Here is a 16,638-nt window from a genome sequence, read left to right as displayed (position 1 = left end):
ATATAATAAAAAGTTGTATGCATTAGTAAGGACTTTGGAGACTTAACAACATTACCTTTAGCCTGAGGAGTTCGTGGTTCATACCAATCACCAATCTTTAAGACACTTGAAAAGTCAAGGTAAGTTGAATCGTAAACATGCCAAGTGAGTAGAATTTACTGAGACATTCCTATATGTTATAAAATAAAAGCAAGGTAAGAATAATATAGTTGCAAATGCATTATCATGAAAGTATGTTCTTCTTAATACCTTGAATACTAGACTTTCAGGATTTAAGTATATGAAAGAAATATATCCTAATGATAATGATTTTAGTGAAATTTATTTCCAATGTGAACTTACAACAACTAATGGATTCTTAGGCATGGTGGATTTTATTTCAAAATAAAAGATTATATGTGCCTAATTATTTAAAATATGAATTGCTTGTAAGGGAAGCTCATAGTGACATATTAATGGGACACTTTGAGATTAGTAAGACTTTATATGTTTTACATGAATATTTTTACTAGCCTAACATGAAAAAAGATGTGTCAAGAATTTATGATAGGTGCATAACATATAAACAAGCTAAGTCTAAAGTTATGCCTCATGAGTTATATACACCTTTACGTGTTCCTAATGAACTTTTGATTGATATTCTTATGGATTTTATTTTGGGTTTACCTAGGTTAATAAAAGGAATAGACTCTATATCTATTGTTGTATATAGATTTTCTAAGATGTCACATTTCATATCTTGCTATAAAATTGATGATATAATGAATATAACATGTCTATTCTTTAGGGAGGTAGTTCAATTACATGGTGTTTCAAGGAGTATTGTGTTTGATCGAGATATTATGTTTTTAAGCTACTTTTATAAGGTTTTGTGGAGTAAATTAAGAACTAAACTTTTTATTTTATACTACTTATCATTCACAAACAGATGGTCAAACTAAAGTAGTAAACAAAACTTCAACTCAATTATTAAAAGCTATCATTCAAAAGAATCTTAAAAATTAAGAATATTGCTTGTCATTTATTAAATTTGCATATAATTATAGTATATATTCTACTACTGATTATTCACAATTTGAAATTATTTATGGTTTAAACGTTTAACACCATTATATTTGGTTCTTTTACCTGTTGATAAAAAAGTTAGTTTTAATAGTAATAAAAAAGCATCAGTCATAAAAGACTTACATGCAAAAAATATGACAACAAATAAGAAAAAAAAGAGAGCAATATGCATTCAAGACAAATAAAGGATACAAATTAGCAAGGTTTTATAATTTATTTTTTATTAGATATTTTAATCTAAAATCTCCAATTACATCTATATATATTTTCTTTTCAAAAATAAACTATTTTATAGCAATGATCATCGCGCACGCGCGTGTGTGTATATCATCTACACAAAACTATACTTAATCCATTTAATATTATGCATGTTTCTATAACAATTTACTTAAACATTACTAAATGTGTAAAACCGAACAATTAACATAATATTGTATATATACTCACATATATTTGACATAATAAAAAATTATTATTGTTATTATAATTTTAGGTATGGTGATTGTTTTTTAAAATTTTTTAATATATTATTTTAAAAAAAGAAAAAACATTTATTTTTGACATCAATATATTAAAATAATTTAGAAAAATAAAAAATAATTTTAAATAAAAAATATTAAATTTTTATAAAATACTATTTAAGCCTTTCCGGTATCCTTATTATAAATGTTATAATATAGATTTTAACGAAGCTTCCCATCTTAACTTTTTTTTTACGTGGATCCATTTAGACTTAATTCAAATTATTAGTAACCAACTCTTCCTTAGCATATGGGATGTTATGATAAAAAGAAAAGGAAGAAAAAAACTCAAATCATGACTATTCTTTTAGCAATTATAAGACCATGTGCTTTTATAGACTCGAGCAATTCCAGGCTTTTGGATTGAAAATGCTTTACTTGTAGCTAAAGTTTGTATAGACATGTTCTTTCTTATCAGGTGGTGTACCCAACTTTAAAAAACAACCAATTATAAGATTGTTATTGACATCAAGGATTCAAAGCATAATCAGATTAAATGATCTAAAGATATCCATTACTGATAACTATTGATTATTGAATGTTGCAATGACAAAACAAATGAACACCCTACAAATTTGTTTACAATGCATATTACATGAGGATGTAATGAAAGTACATCGACTAAATGATTGTTTTGTTTTCGATTGTTAGCTTAGACAACTCACCATGATTAACACGCATTGATGCAAAAGCAAATAATCAATGCCTTTTCACTTTAGATTTTGGATTTGTTTTCTTTAATTTTTTCATTTTTTCTAAGTTTTATCAATCAACTCACCCTATGGCTACTCCCTTAGATATCAATGCTTTCAATGTTTTTGCATTTCATTTTATTATGTATTATCAACTTTTTAGATTAGTCAAATTGCTCTTCAACTTTTTATTCCGTTGATGTTATACTTGTGACAATCGTAAGCGTAATTGACCTATTATAATCTTTACTAGTTGGATGCCCGCGCTACACGGCAGGATCATTTTTTATTTTCATAAAAAATACCATAAAAATTTTATAATACAAAAATAATATTTTTTTAATATTAATAATATTTTTTAATTTTTAATTATTTTTTAAATAATATTAATTATAATAAAAATAATAATATTTATAACACGTATAATAATATTTTTAATATTCATAATATTAATTATAATAAAAATAATAATATTTATAACACATATGGTAATATTTTTAATATTCATAGTATTAATTATAATAAAAATAATAATATTTATAATAAAAATAATAGTATTTTTTATATGAATATTTAGAATTATAATAAAAACAATAATAATTATCACATAAATAATTATGCTAAGAATTTCAAGGATGATTATAGCACAAATAATAATATTTTTGATATGAAAATTTTGAATTATATGAGAAATAATAAATTTATAACACACATTATTATATTAAGAAAAACAAAGAATATTTATAATATAAATTATTTGGGTCATGGTGAGGATCCAAGCGAATTAGATCCTAAGGCAGGACCCATTAGACTTGGGTCCTCCGTACGACCCATTACCATTGGGTCCTGCACAAGACCCATTGCCATTAGGTCCACACCCAACGTGGGGTTGGACGTGGATGCGTCGAGGTCCAATATAGAGTTGGCCGCTGTCGCGTCTAGACCCAACGTGGGGTTGAGCGTGAACGCATCCAGGTCTATCATGGAGTTGGATAAGGTCGCGTCCAGACCTAACGTGGGGGTGGGCGCGTATGTGTCCAGTCCAACATGGGGTGGACGCGGTCATGTCCAGTCCCACCATGAGGTTGGGCATAGTCGTGTCCAGACCCAATATGGGGTTGGATGTTGACATAACCGGGTCTGGGCACAGACCCAACCCCTTTGGTTCTGCGAAAAGGAACCAAGCCCTACCCCCTTGGGTTCAACCATGAACCCAAACTCCAAGCTTGTTTGGTCCGGTCAAGGACCCCACCCCTATGGGACCGGGCATCAACCTAACCCCTTGGGCTTGGACAACACCCCTGCCCTTTTGGGTCTGTCCACGACCCAAAGAGCACCCACCTTGGGTCCGGATAGGCCCCGAGCCCAACTTGGTTGGGCATGGACACATCCAGGTCCAAACTCCACGTTGAACCTAGACGCAACCGTGACTAACTCTATATTGGACCTGGACTCGTCCACGCCCATCCCTACGTTGTGTCTGGACGCGACCGCGTCCATCTCCATGTTGGACCTCGACTCGTCCACGCCTAACCTCTTGCTAGGCATGGACGCGTCTCGGTCCACTATGGAGTTGGACATTGTCGTGTCCAGACCCAACGGTGGCCTGGGATTATGACTTTGACGCGTCCACGCCTAACCTCTAGCTAGGCATGGACGCGTCTCGGTCCACTATGGAGTTGGACATTGTCATGTCTAGACCCAACGGTGGCGCTGGGATTGCGACTTTGACGCGTCCACGCCAAACCAAGTTGTTAGGCTTAGAGCATGTTCAGACCCAAGTTGGGTGATCTTGTTGTGCGCCTTGGGCAAGGCAGCCCCAATGCCATATGGCGCGAGGGCCTAATCCAACGCAAGCTGAGGCAGTCCAAGCGCCAGGTGTCCCCACGTGGAGGTGTGGGCCTAGCTCACGCCAGCCCCAACGGAACGTGGCGCTCGGGTCTGACCTAAGGCAAGGGCAAGCCAGCTCGAGTGCCATGTGGTGCTCAGGTCAGACCCAACACAAGGGCTAAATTATTTTTTTTGTTTTATTATAAGATAAAATTACAAAAATTGATTTACCATCAACCCAATACTGAATGATAAAATTCAATAAAAACCCTATACTAAATGATGACATTAAATAAAAAACCAAAAGATAAAAAAATGAGAAAAAAAACAAAAAGGAAAAAAAAAAGCCCCAACTACTTTGGGTTAAGGCTTATCCACAACAGTCAGGAGTATTTTTTTTTAAAGTGTTTTTTAATTAAAAATACATCAAAATAATATTTAATTTTTTTGTTTTAGATCAACATATCAAAATTATAAAAAAATCATAAAAAGTATCAATTTAGTGTTTTTAAAACAAAAAATAATTTGAAAAGTATTTTGAAAAAGAAGTTGAACCGCGTTACCAAACACATTTTTAAATTGAGATAGGGCTGGGGTAACAAAAATGATGAGGAGAGAGAGTTTTTGAAAATTGAATATTTTTTAAAACTATTTTTTTAATAATCTTTTTACAAAAAAATAATCAACGGGTTCTTACAAATACACACACACTGTTTATCATTGTGTTCAATTTTAAAATCATCGAGTCTCAACATTATATATAAACTATACATATTTATCAAACATCCTTAACATTTCACAATTTAACTATTTCTTACACCATTAACATATCATATGTTAACGCTTATTATATAGTATATCTAGCAAAACAAATTTTAATGTAATGTTAAAGAAATTAATTAATATCTAGCAAAACAAATCAATTATCATGTTAACACATGTTACATTAAGATTGTGTTCAATTTTTAACACTCATAGTATGTTTTTTTAATATTTGAGCTTTATAAGTCAAAACATAATTAACTTCCTTCTCTGCATGGCATATTTATTGAAATTAAAAAAAAATGAAATTTGGGTTATAAGTTTAAAAAACTAAAAAAAAATTAAAAATTTTCCCTATTAAAAATCTTTTAACCCTTCCTCTCCAGTCTTAACCACCTTAGCAATCCTCCTTTCCTCTTTTAGCATCAAACATGAAACAACCTTCAACCTCTTTGTAATATTTAACTTCAGCACGACTTTACTCCCACCAAACATCTCCTACGGATGTGGATCGCTAGGCTTAGATTCATCGCAGTTGGGCCCGAAATCTAGCCCGACCTTCCCTTCATAAAGCTTCTTCGCAAATCACAATGTCCAAGTCCTCTCTGCCTTGCTAAAGTTATGGGGTGAGGAGCTAGCTTTTATGGAAAAAGAAAAGTTAGTAAACAGCTGGTGGAAGTTCTCTTCAAGGTATGGGTATGGAGCACTTAATTTTCCTTTTGCTTAACAGTTTTGTTTTGTTCAACATCTGTGAAAGTTAAATTAGTACTGGGAAATCTTGAAAACAGTAATTGCTAATTCAGTTTCATCAATCTCATCTTACTCGAACGAAAAACAGGATCATATGAACACTTGAAAGTTCCTACTTAAAGCTTCTCACTTTCTACTATTTCCTATTTTACGGTCCTCTTAATTCTAACTAAACGTTAATCTCAAATTGTCTTAGTGACATCAAAAAATTAAAGACAGTTGATGCTCACGATCTTTTTTGCAGCAGGCTGCAGGTTAATTCTTTGAAGATGCATGTCGAAGTGCAAAGACTCCTCACCAACAACACCATGGTTGACACTTTGATACAAAGCCAGTTGAGGCCTAAGGAAATGTCCGTGGATGGAAGATTTGCAACTTCAGGCTACAACATTAATGACACTAGCCCTTTCGAAACAGAAAGCTGTTGGCCTTAATTTGGTGCTATCCTATCTGAGCTTTATAACCTTAATAGTTTCTTTCTGTCCCCACCACGATTTCTTCTTGACCTTGTAAGACCTTTTCTTAGCCTTGCAAGATCCAACGGTTAATTTGCTACCCTTGTATTACTATCACGAAAGTCTTCCTATTTGGAGCCTACTGATAGAAAGCTCAGCCATTAGCATCCCTCTTGCCACCCAACTCATCATCTCCTTCTCTGTCTATCCCTCCTGAGCTATTTCGATCACACCGCAAGATCACATGTCTGGCATCTCGAAAATCTTGTAGGACTTTTGAACATGCAATGTTGTTGTTGCTGTTGTATATTTTACATATTTTTGTTTTGAGAATCAATAATCGTAATTGTTATTCGTTGTTTGGCATTCTAATGCTTGACAGAGATGGACTGTTTCTCCCCAGTGTATGAACGTATGAAAACCAATGGCAATTCTCTAGATATTTTGTTGCTGCAGGAATTGGCAATCATGCAGTACTTCTCCTCTGCATTATTGCAACTGTCCTTTAACAATCTAGAGGCGGACATATGATATTTACTATGAGGTGGTGATAAGAAACTTCTTCGAATGCTGTCAACATTTCCTCCAAATAACTGCCTTTCGTAGTCCTTAATTTGACGTCTTTTCGTATTGTGTTTGTATTATATGCCGAGGGGATAGGATCAATTCAAACGAAGCTCTAGGAATATTTCTTAGCCACTGATTATAAGAAAAAGAGAGAGAAGACACAAAAAAGAAGACACACACAAAAAAAAGGTCGGCACATGCAGTTTACAATTGAAGTTCGATGGTGAAGTATTTTATGCCGACAAACAGTAGTGGAGGTACGATTCGTAAGTAGGTGGGGTAAAAAATGTATTAAAAAATCATCAATCGTTCCAAAGAAACTATTTCCTAGTAGAACGACATGGTAGGATAGGATGATAAGTTACAAAAAAAGTTAGGAGGGCAATTTTGCCCGTTCTTACCTCTGAATATCACAAAAACTATCTTCAAACTAGAAATGAATGAAATCTGAAAAATGAAGGGTGAAGACTTGTGGTTATTACAGTTACAGTTACTATTTCAACAATATTAAATGAGGGTGTTTGGTTTGGAGGTGTGTTTAATTTTTTTTTTCATGGAATCAATATAAAAAATATGTATATTTTATTTTTATAAGGTGTGATTTGTGTTTTAAAAGAGTTGTACCTTTAAAAAAAAGCTTATCACACTTTTAAGCCAAACACACACTAAAATAAATTAAATTGAGTGTGTTTGTTTTTATGATTGAGGTTGATATTGAATATACCTAATTATACAAAAACCTTAATCTCAATCTCAATCTCAACCTCAACCATAAAAACAAATACATAACTGTATTATAATTTATTTTAATTTTATCTTATCAAGTTACTTAGATAATTGTGTGTGTTGAGATTTTTCTTGCTTTACATGCTCTCATATTTACTCCAACATTAAATAAAAAATCAAAGTTACAGAATAGAATTTCAGGTTATAGCTAATAAAATTGAAAGCACAAGTTTAACAAAAAAAAATAAAATCCTTTCTGACTTTTGGCATAAAAAACTTTAATTTAATCCTCAAGTTTCAATTTATGGATTATTTAGTCAGTCCCTTTCATTTTATATTTTTATTATTTGATCTCATTTTTTTTTTGTCACGTTTCAAATGTGGAGGGGGGGAGATAAAGTAAAAAGAATGAGGAGAGAAACTGTTCGACCAACCACGTTCTAGGCATAAAAAGACTGATTTGGTGCCAATAGATTTATCCTTGGGGGAGAAGTTTAATGAATATAGTATTCTCCTTTAACCAAGTAAAAAAAAAAAAAAGATAGGGTCCATATAGTTTTTTTTTTATTATTCGGTTAACTTTTATTTTTTTAGAATGACTAAATGGGTATTTTGGGGTTAAAAATTAATTTATTAAAGTTATTAAAATGCTTTTAAACTGAAAAAAAATGATTAAAAATGAGTTATTAAATAATACAACTCTTTTGGTTTTGTGACGGGAGGATAAGCACCTCCACCTACATTATTATAAACAAGCTCTTAACATTTAACTTTAACTCCATTTTTTTTTTAAAAAATATTGAATGTTTATGGTCTTACAAGGAGTTATATAGTTAAGCACCTCTTCTCACAATTCTCCTATCATTATTCTCTCGGTAAATTATAATATTTTTTTTAATATAAATATTCGAGCTAACTTGTATGTATTTCAATTAATTTTATAAATTTTAAAATTAATAACTATATAAATCTCTAATAATTACCATATTAATAATTATATTACTTTGGATCTAAAATTTTTAAATTTTTCCTCTTACCACATCAATATTACATTAATTGATGGTGGTACTGGTAGTACATCAATTATTTACACGGTCATGCATCTTTTCTGATATATAATAGTAAATATTGGCAGCACCCAAACCCTAAAGCTACTCTGCAAATTATAGCTGCGGGACGGATTTACCAGGTATAAATGCAGCATCCTTTGCATTTATTTCTTTACCAAAAAAAATAAAAATAAAATAAAAATGAAACAATGTCCTTTAGTACTTAAACCACTATCTATGTGTACTGAATCTATGGTAAATTAAAAAATGCAGGATACAATAACCTTTTAGCTCAAGACTCCAAATCTTGCTTGTCACAAATGACTCGAACATGCTGCATTGAACTCGTTTCCCTCTGTTAGGCTGACATGCATCGGCTTGGTTAATTGGCTATCGCGCTCGCTCACAGTTACCAGAGCACTTTTTAAAATTTATTTTTATATAATTATCTGATAATTAAAAAAATACCACTGAAAAAGACAAAGATAATGATTAAGATTCTGGAAAAATAGTATATGGAAGAATGAAAAGTTAAATGAGCATGAGTGCATAGCTCATGTACAGTGAAACATCGGCTCATTTAATATATAGTAATAATATTAATATTAATTTTATTCTTAATGCCATTAAAAGAAACCTAAAAGGCCTTTAGCTTTTACCATAGAAAGAGAGAGAGCATTATGGATTATGGATAATTACAATGTTTTTTTCTTTTTCTCTCTTTTTTTTTTAATTTTTTTTCCATTCATTTAATTTTTAATTTTTAATTTATTCTTCTACATTAAATTAATTTATGATTAATTGAGCTTAATAATTTATTTTGATTAATTTGATATAGTGTTTTTACAATATTAAAAAAACATTCTAACATTGAGTTAATGTTTGACTTTACAAAATAAAATTAAATTGTATTGATTAAAAAAATTAGATTTTTAAAGATTAAATTTAATAATGAAATGTAAATTCAGACTCTTTTTTATTTTTCTTTTCACTATATATAAGGCATGTTTTTAAGTATTTTGGTCCCCCAAGTTGTTTTCTTTTTATTTCTGGTCCTTATTTCTTGAGTTATTTAAATTTTAATCCAAAAACTTATTTGGTTTATATTTTAGCTTATAAGTTTGAGAGAGGAGAGAGAGTAAAAAGAGAGAGAGAGAAAGTGGTAGGTTATTTATATTCCAATAACAAAAAAAAGTTATTCAAGTGTCAATTAGTTCTATTTTTTAAGATGAGTATTTTTTACCTTTTAATATCTTGCTAGAAAAATAAATTGAAGTCGAAAAAGAATTTTTTTCTTGATTTAATTTTGGATTCATGAACTGAAATAGAAATGTTTTGAATTGAGAAATTAATTTATTAAGATGCTAAAATTGTTTATTAATTGTTTTTAAGTAAAAATAAATTGAAGAATAATAGTTTTGTTAAAACAAAATCAAATCTAATTTTATTTTTTTATAACAAAATTTTAAATTAATATTGCTTTGAATTTTTTTTTAAAAATACAATCAACATATTTTTTTTAGATGAATTGATTTATTGGTGCACTTATCAAGTTGACTAATCTACATTAAATTACCTCCTGCATAATTTATTTTAAAACTTACGCCAGTAACGTGATTGGATTGATGAATCACTGTATTGACTTATTAAAAGAATGTTTGAAAGCATGATAGCGATTGCTTTTCAAAATATATTTTTGCTTGAAAATATATTAAAATAATATTTTTTTAATTTTTTAAAAATTATTTTTGATATCAGCACATCAAAACGATATGAAAACACTAAAAAAATATTAATTTAAAGTAAAATAAAATAACTTTTTTTATTATTAATTTTTTTCAAAAACAGTCTTAAAACATAAAAATAAACAAGTGTTAATAACATTATAAAAGTTTTCCAGCAGCAGCGCTCGAGCAACTGGCTAGTTGATCTCAGTTCCTTGGTTTCCTGAGCGTGTCTGATAAGGAATAGTAGGCCCCAGTTTTAGCCATTGTAATGTTTGTAATTTTAATGAAGCCCACAGAATTATTGAACAAGAAAAGGAGGCTTACTTGAACTGGGCCCATGGGTTTTAGAGTTGTTTTCCTTTTCCTTTAGCTCTAAATTTGACCTAGCTTTAAGCTTAAATTCTCTACACGTAAATCATAAAATCTAACCGATGGCGATTTCTGGGATGACCTTTATTTCCTTTTTAAAATAGATTTCCCCTTATTTTTTTTAATCAGAATATTATAAATGCATATTGTAGCAAAAATATATAGTACGCGTTCCAACATATTATATTCATGATTTAATGGAAATACATATTCCTGGAGTTCAATAACATTAATTCCATCAATAAAATTTCAAGTTTTAGAGTGTATTTAAAAGTTTAAAATATTTAAACAAAGCTCATTTTAATTTATTATTGGAATAGGTATATATTAACATTTTTATTTAATTAATTTGCTAGGTGACAAGTACTGCAAAACGTTAGGCTCACATTCTTCTCAGCGTTACGATAAGTAGTGATCAAATCAAGACATGAGAATGGTTAGAACAACATTCCTCTCCAATACAAAATCCACTATATAAGAAGACACTTGCAATTAATTTATTATGTGCTCATGCATGATGTTTGCTGCATTACCCCCTTCTTCACTGTCCACTTCCCATTTGTAATAATCCCACCAAGTTATAATTCATCAACCTTGACTGAAACCAGTAACTGTTTAATAATTTATTGATTCATATTAAAAAATTATCTCAATACAATAATCTAAATTTTTACATAAGATCTCAAAATATAATTTATATTATTCTCCAACACACCATCTTAAGTAAAAATGTTTTTATGTTTGAAATTTATATAAACTCATACTATTTTATATTTAATTTTTATCAGATAAATGATGATAGTGAAATTTAAATTTAAAATTGTTTGATTATTAAAATTCTAATACCATATAAAAAAACTAACTCAACTCGAAAATATTATTATGTTTCCACGTGTTTCTTTTCTTCAGAAGAATCACATAAAATGTACTAGCTTGCTACAATAGTCTTGGCATCTCCTGCATGGGACCAAATTGAAGGACACATTTAATTTGACCGCCAACTGAACTTTTAAATGGCCAACGACAACTCTTTCATAGCCATGGCCAACTAGCGTCGCTAGACATTGATTCAAATATAAGGCACACAACAGCAACAATACAAATATATAGATACAAACATATATCTTTTGTATTCTCAAAAAAAGTTCATTATTCTATGTTAAATACCTCCCGCAAGTTGAAGCCTGTCGTCTTCCCCTGGCCCTGAGTTCGATGTGTTTGTTCTGATGCAGTTGTTGCTTCTTGTAATGTCGCTGGCTCGCTCGCTCCCTCCAGAGAGCAACATCCATATGTGCATTACTCCTTCAAATCATGTTATATTTCGTTTAGGAAAAAATCTTTTGTTTTCTGGCAATTTGCTGTTGTCTGGTAGTTCATGTTTGTATTTGTTTGCCTGCATATATCCTTATGCTCTCCGCATCTTTATTCTTTTGTTGGGTTCGTGCTGTCTCTACACATAGATCTGCAATGTTTCCTTCTTTTTTTTCCCTAATGATTTATGTTTCCTTTCAGAATGCAGCTATATCTGCAGTTTTTTTTGTTATATAAAAAAAAACACAAATTCACGGCATGTGGCCATTGACACCAAGTTCTGCTTCTTCTTTTTTTGGTTATAATGCGGCAACTCGAACACTTTCTATCCTTTTTTATTTTTCGATGAATTTCTCTTTTTATTTTCTAAAATCTAGGGACTGTTACGTAAAAATAATAATTTAAGATTTAAATATAAAATTCTAAGACTAAAGGGACCAAAAATAAGTAAATGGAGAATTTTTGGACGCATATGAATTTTTTACGTGAATTTGAAAGCCCCATTATTTATTTTATTTTATTTTGGTCATTCTTCTTTAAAATTATTTTTTATACTACAAATTTAAATCTCATTTCATCAAATTGGTAATATTTCAAATTTGAAATTTTACAAAACAACTTGAATTGTTAATAGCATGCAAAAAGAATAAAATACCACCACATTACATACAATAAAGAAAGATGATTTTGAAAAAAAAAGTTTAGTCATCAAAGTGAAAAATAGAAAAAACGTAATTGTTCATTGAACAGTCCACGGTGACATATAAAAGGGAACATAGTAACGCATAGTACAAACCTGTTTTCTTCTAGCTGTTTTGTATAAAATTAATAAAAATCTAAAACGGAAAGGTGGTTTGGAGCTGGTTATTAAAACCGGCCCGGTCCAACGGGTTGACCTAGTAGTTGAATCGGTCGAGTTTAATAAAAGACTGGCTGGAGAAATAACCCGGCAAAACACGGGTGACCCAGCGGGTCAACCCATGACCCGGGAGACTCGGACGAACTCGAACGAGACCCGATGTTTTTTTTTTTCAAATGTGGGATTTGAAACCTATTAGTATATATACTCTATGTTTCCAAGAAAAAAATTATATTTTTTCAACGTGGAATAAAAATTATTTTGGTTTAAATACTTCAACTTAAAGGGATAACATAATATCTTTTCAATGTGGGATTTAAAGCCCTTTCGTATATATACTCTATGTTCCCATGAAAAGAATTATGTTTTTTCAATGTGGGATTTGAAATTCATTAGTATATATACTCTATGTTCCCAATAAAAAAATTATGTTTTTTCAATGTGGGATAAAAAACTTTTGATTTAAATACTTTATCTTAAAAGGATAATATAGTATCTTTTCAATATGACATTTTGAAGCTCTTTTGTATATATATCTTATGTTCCCAAGAAAAAAGTTATGTTATTTCAATATGGGATTTGAAACCCATTAGTATATATACTCTATGTTCCCAAGAAAAAAATTATTTTTTCAATGTGGGATAAAATTTTGTTTTAATTTAAATACTTCAACTTAAAAGCTTAACATAATAAATATTTTTTTTAAAATTTTCCAGGTTGATCCGGGTTGACCCCTCATGAAACCTATGACCCTGCCACTTAGACGGGTCAACCCCCGGACCGGGTTTAATAACTATGGTTTGGAGTAGTGTAAAAGATTATTCTCATAATCACAATATACTATGGACAATATCAGTGCCTTTTGTTTTAGTCCCAATACTTTTGTTTTCATCGATTGAGTCCTTCAATTGCAGAATGATACCTTTTTGGTCCCTTGATGTTTTCAAATTCAGTTTTGGTGCAAAGCTTTATTTTTGTTATATTTCAGTCTTTGATTTGTGAGCTGGGGGGCGGGGGTCGGGGGGGGGGGGGCACCATTAAATTCCAGTGTATTGAAAGAAAGTCACTGTTTTTGCCAATCTCGACCATAAAAATAGTTATTCTTGGTGTCCACATGTTTCATTTGATGAAAGAAGTTTAGTGGTGGTTGTTTAAAGTCTTAATATTGCCTAAAAAAATGGATCAAAGTCAAGGAAAAACAATCTATCATGATTCGATTTCATGTTTTTGGACTTTTTTTAGATTTCTTAGATTGAAAAACTTGTTTCCAGATGTTCTAAGGGTGTTATAAATATTTTTTATTATTATGAAAAAAGAATGGATTAAAAAATGAATTTTTAAGGTAAAAAAGCTTTCCTTTGATTTTCTAACCACCACTATAATTACCAAAATCTAGGTAGATAGAAGACAAGTTGTGTGATTATCTTTTTTCAAAAAAATAGGGGTGATCCACCCTTTAAAAAGATAATATACAAGGTTGGGGCGCGAGGGTAAGAGCTTTTTTTAAGGCTTTTTTTTAAACAATTTTGTTATTCTATATTTAGGTACAAAATGAATTTAACAAAAAAAGTTATTAAACCCGATTAAGTCCATGACCTGGATCACAGGTTCGACGGATTAAGCCATAACATCCGGTTTGTAATTTTTTTTTGTTTAATGTATTTTTTATCCTTTGATTTACAAAAAAAAATTTCAATTGAACCCATTGTCATCAATGATCTTTTTTTTTTATGTAATTAAAAATAGTAATAATAAAAATATAATTTCATTATTTGTTATCATTTAACTTAAGAATTTTATGCCTGCTTTTGCTACCTTAGTCCTATATGCCACCCTAGAGAAAGAGCTTGACGAGACTATTCTAACAACACCAAAGAAAACCACTATTGGGTCATGAAAAAGGTCGTATGTGTCACCTCAACCTTGGTGGCCTTCCCACACAAATTTAAGGGTTTTTATTCCCAAATTCTTTTAATCTTAGATTTCATCCAACTTGTTGCTAATCAAGGCCCAATTAAGGCATATCCAGAAAGAGAGGAAGAGATGAGAAAAGAATGAGACATGTTTCCCAAACAAATTTCCTTATTGAGATCATGTCTATGACTCGATTTATGAATTTCATGAGTTAACTCAAGTTAAACGAGTTTGATATAATATGACATATTTTTAAAATTTCATATCTAGGTTTTTTTATAACTCTTTAATTTAGTTATAGATTTAATCCAACTCAAGGTCAATTAAGACCCAATCAAGGCCTAACCAGGAAGAGAATTAAAGGAAGGAAAAATAAAGGGACAAATTGTTCAGCATTGGTTAATTCATTGTGATTGTGTCCATTACCTAAGTCATAAATTTTACATGTTAACCTGGGCTCATGCCTTTTATAGTATAGAATATAACAAAGATATAATATGTGAATCAAATTATACATATTGGCATTCACAATACCCTAAAATTGTATCGTTTTATTTTTACTTGGACCAAGTATATATAGAACTCCCCATCACCTTACTTTTCTGATTGGCGCATTGCCTTCACGAAGTAATCCTTTCATTTCCAGAAGAAAAATGTGCTGACTCTAAGTAAGGCAATAGATTAATTATATGCTGCAGGAGTCTTAATTTCTAAATTTCTCTTCGATCTAAACCACAAATTCAAGACTATATTATAACATATATGAAAAGATTGATAACATAATTTAGGTACATATTGCAATCACAGCTGATAATTGACATCATTCTAGCTTTCTTGCACTAAGGGCGCCACTTGTGGACTGTTTTGCGAGGTTAGTGTCCTGTGGACGGGTGATTGTTGTCAGCTTTTAAATTCCTAACCCCTCTTTTTATGTAACTTATATTTCTTTTATATTTTTTTGTGTTCAATTAGGTTCCATTCTATTAGAATTTTAGGACAAACAATAAATATTAAAAAGAAAGAAATGTATTTAATTAAAGAGACATAAATAAAGATAAAAAAAATCTGTTTTTAAAATAATTTTAGAATAAATATCTGTATTTTCAAAACAAGAATTACAATGCGACTCTTTTTTTATCTTCACTATCTCTGTTTATTTTAAAATAATTGATATGATCTAAGCGATTTTGAAAAACTACTAATTAACTTTTTTCTCAATCTTCCCTTTTCATATTTTTTAAGAACAACTATCAAGATATAAAAAACAAAAATATGTAAAAATAAGCTATTTTATAAATGTGATGACAAGTCATGCGACAATAACTTTATTTACCGATGCAAACCTAGTTATCAATTTAAATTAAATACAAGAGGGGGAGGAGGCAGTAATGATATCAATTGAATACTAGATGGTAACGATATCAATTAGATGAAGTGAAGAAAATGAATGATGAATTACGTAGAGTTTGGATCAAGAATCATAATATGGATGTTAGCTTTGAAAGTGCAAAGTTGTTGTGAAAGTGCAAAGTTGTTGTTGATAGCTAATTTCGTATGTAAATCCCGAGATAATCAAGGCTGGATTAAATTAAAGAAAATAAACTAAACTAAAAAGAAGTGGGGGCAAAACGAATACACTTAAAGAAAATGGAGCCTAAATGCAAATAAGAATAATTATAGAGCATAAATACTACTCTTCTTACTAAAAACAAATCTGCAACTATCGTGAAGAAAGAAGAGAGGGAGTTTTGGTATCTATTTTTACAGATCAAGAGAGAAACACCAAATTTCAAGAACCCATTCAAGATTAAGGGTTATAGGTAAAAATAAACACTGATGGGCAATGGATTAACAAGAAAAAATTGAACAAGAAGAGAAGAGGGGAGGGTCAGCTGTCATTAGAAAGAAAATGAGGGATCGAGACCTTGATTCGTACCGAGTAAGATATTCTTAACATGGTTTTTTGAGTTGTTTTAAAGTCGATTATCAATTGATGCTTGGATATTAAATTATAGATTTGAGTTATATAACTCCAAATATA

Source organism: Populus nigra, chromosome 4, assembly GCF_951802175.1.
Source record: "Populus nigra chromosome 4, ddPopNigr1.1, whole genome shotgun sequence".
Lineage (NCBI taxonomy): Eukaryota > Viridiplantae > Streptophyta > Magnoliopsida > Malpighiales > Salicaceae > Populus > Populus nigra.
This window is presented reverse-complemented; position numbering follows the sequence as displayed.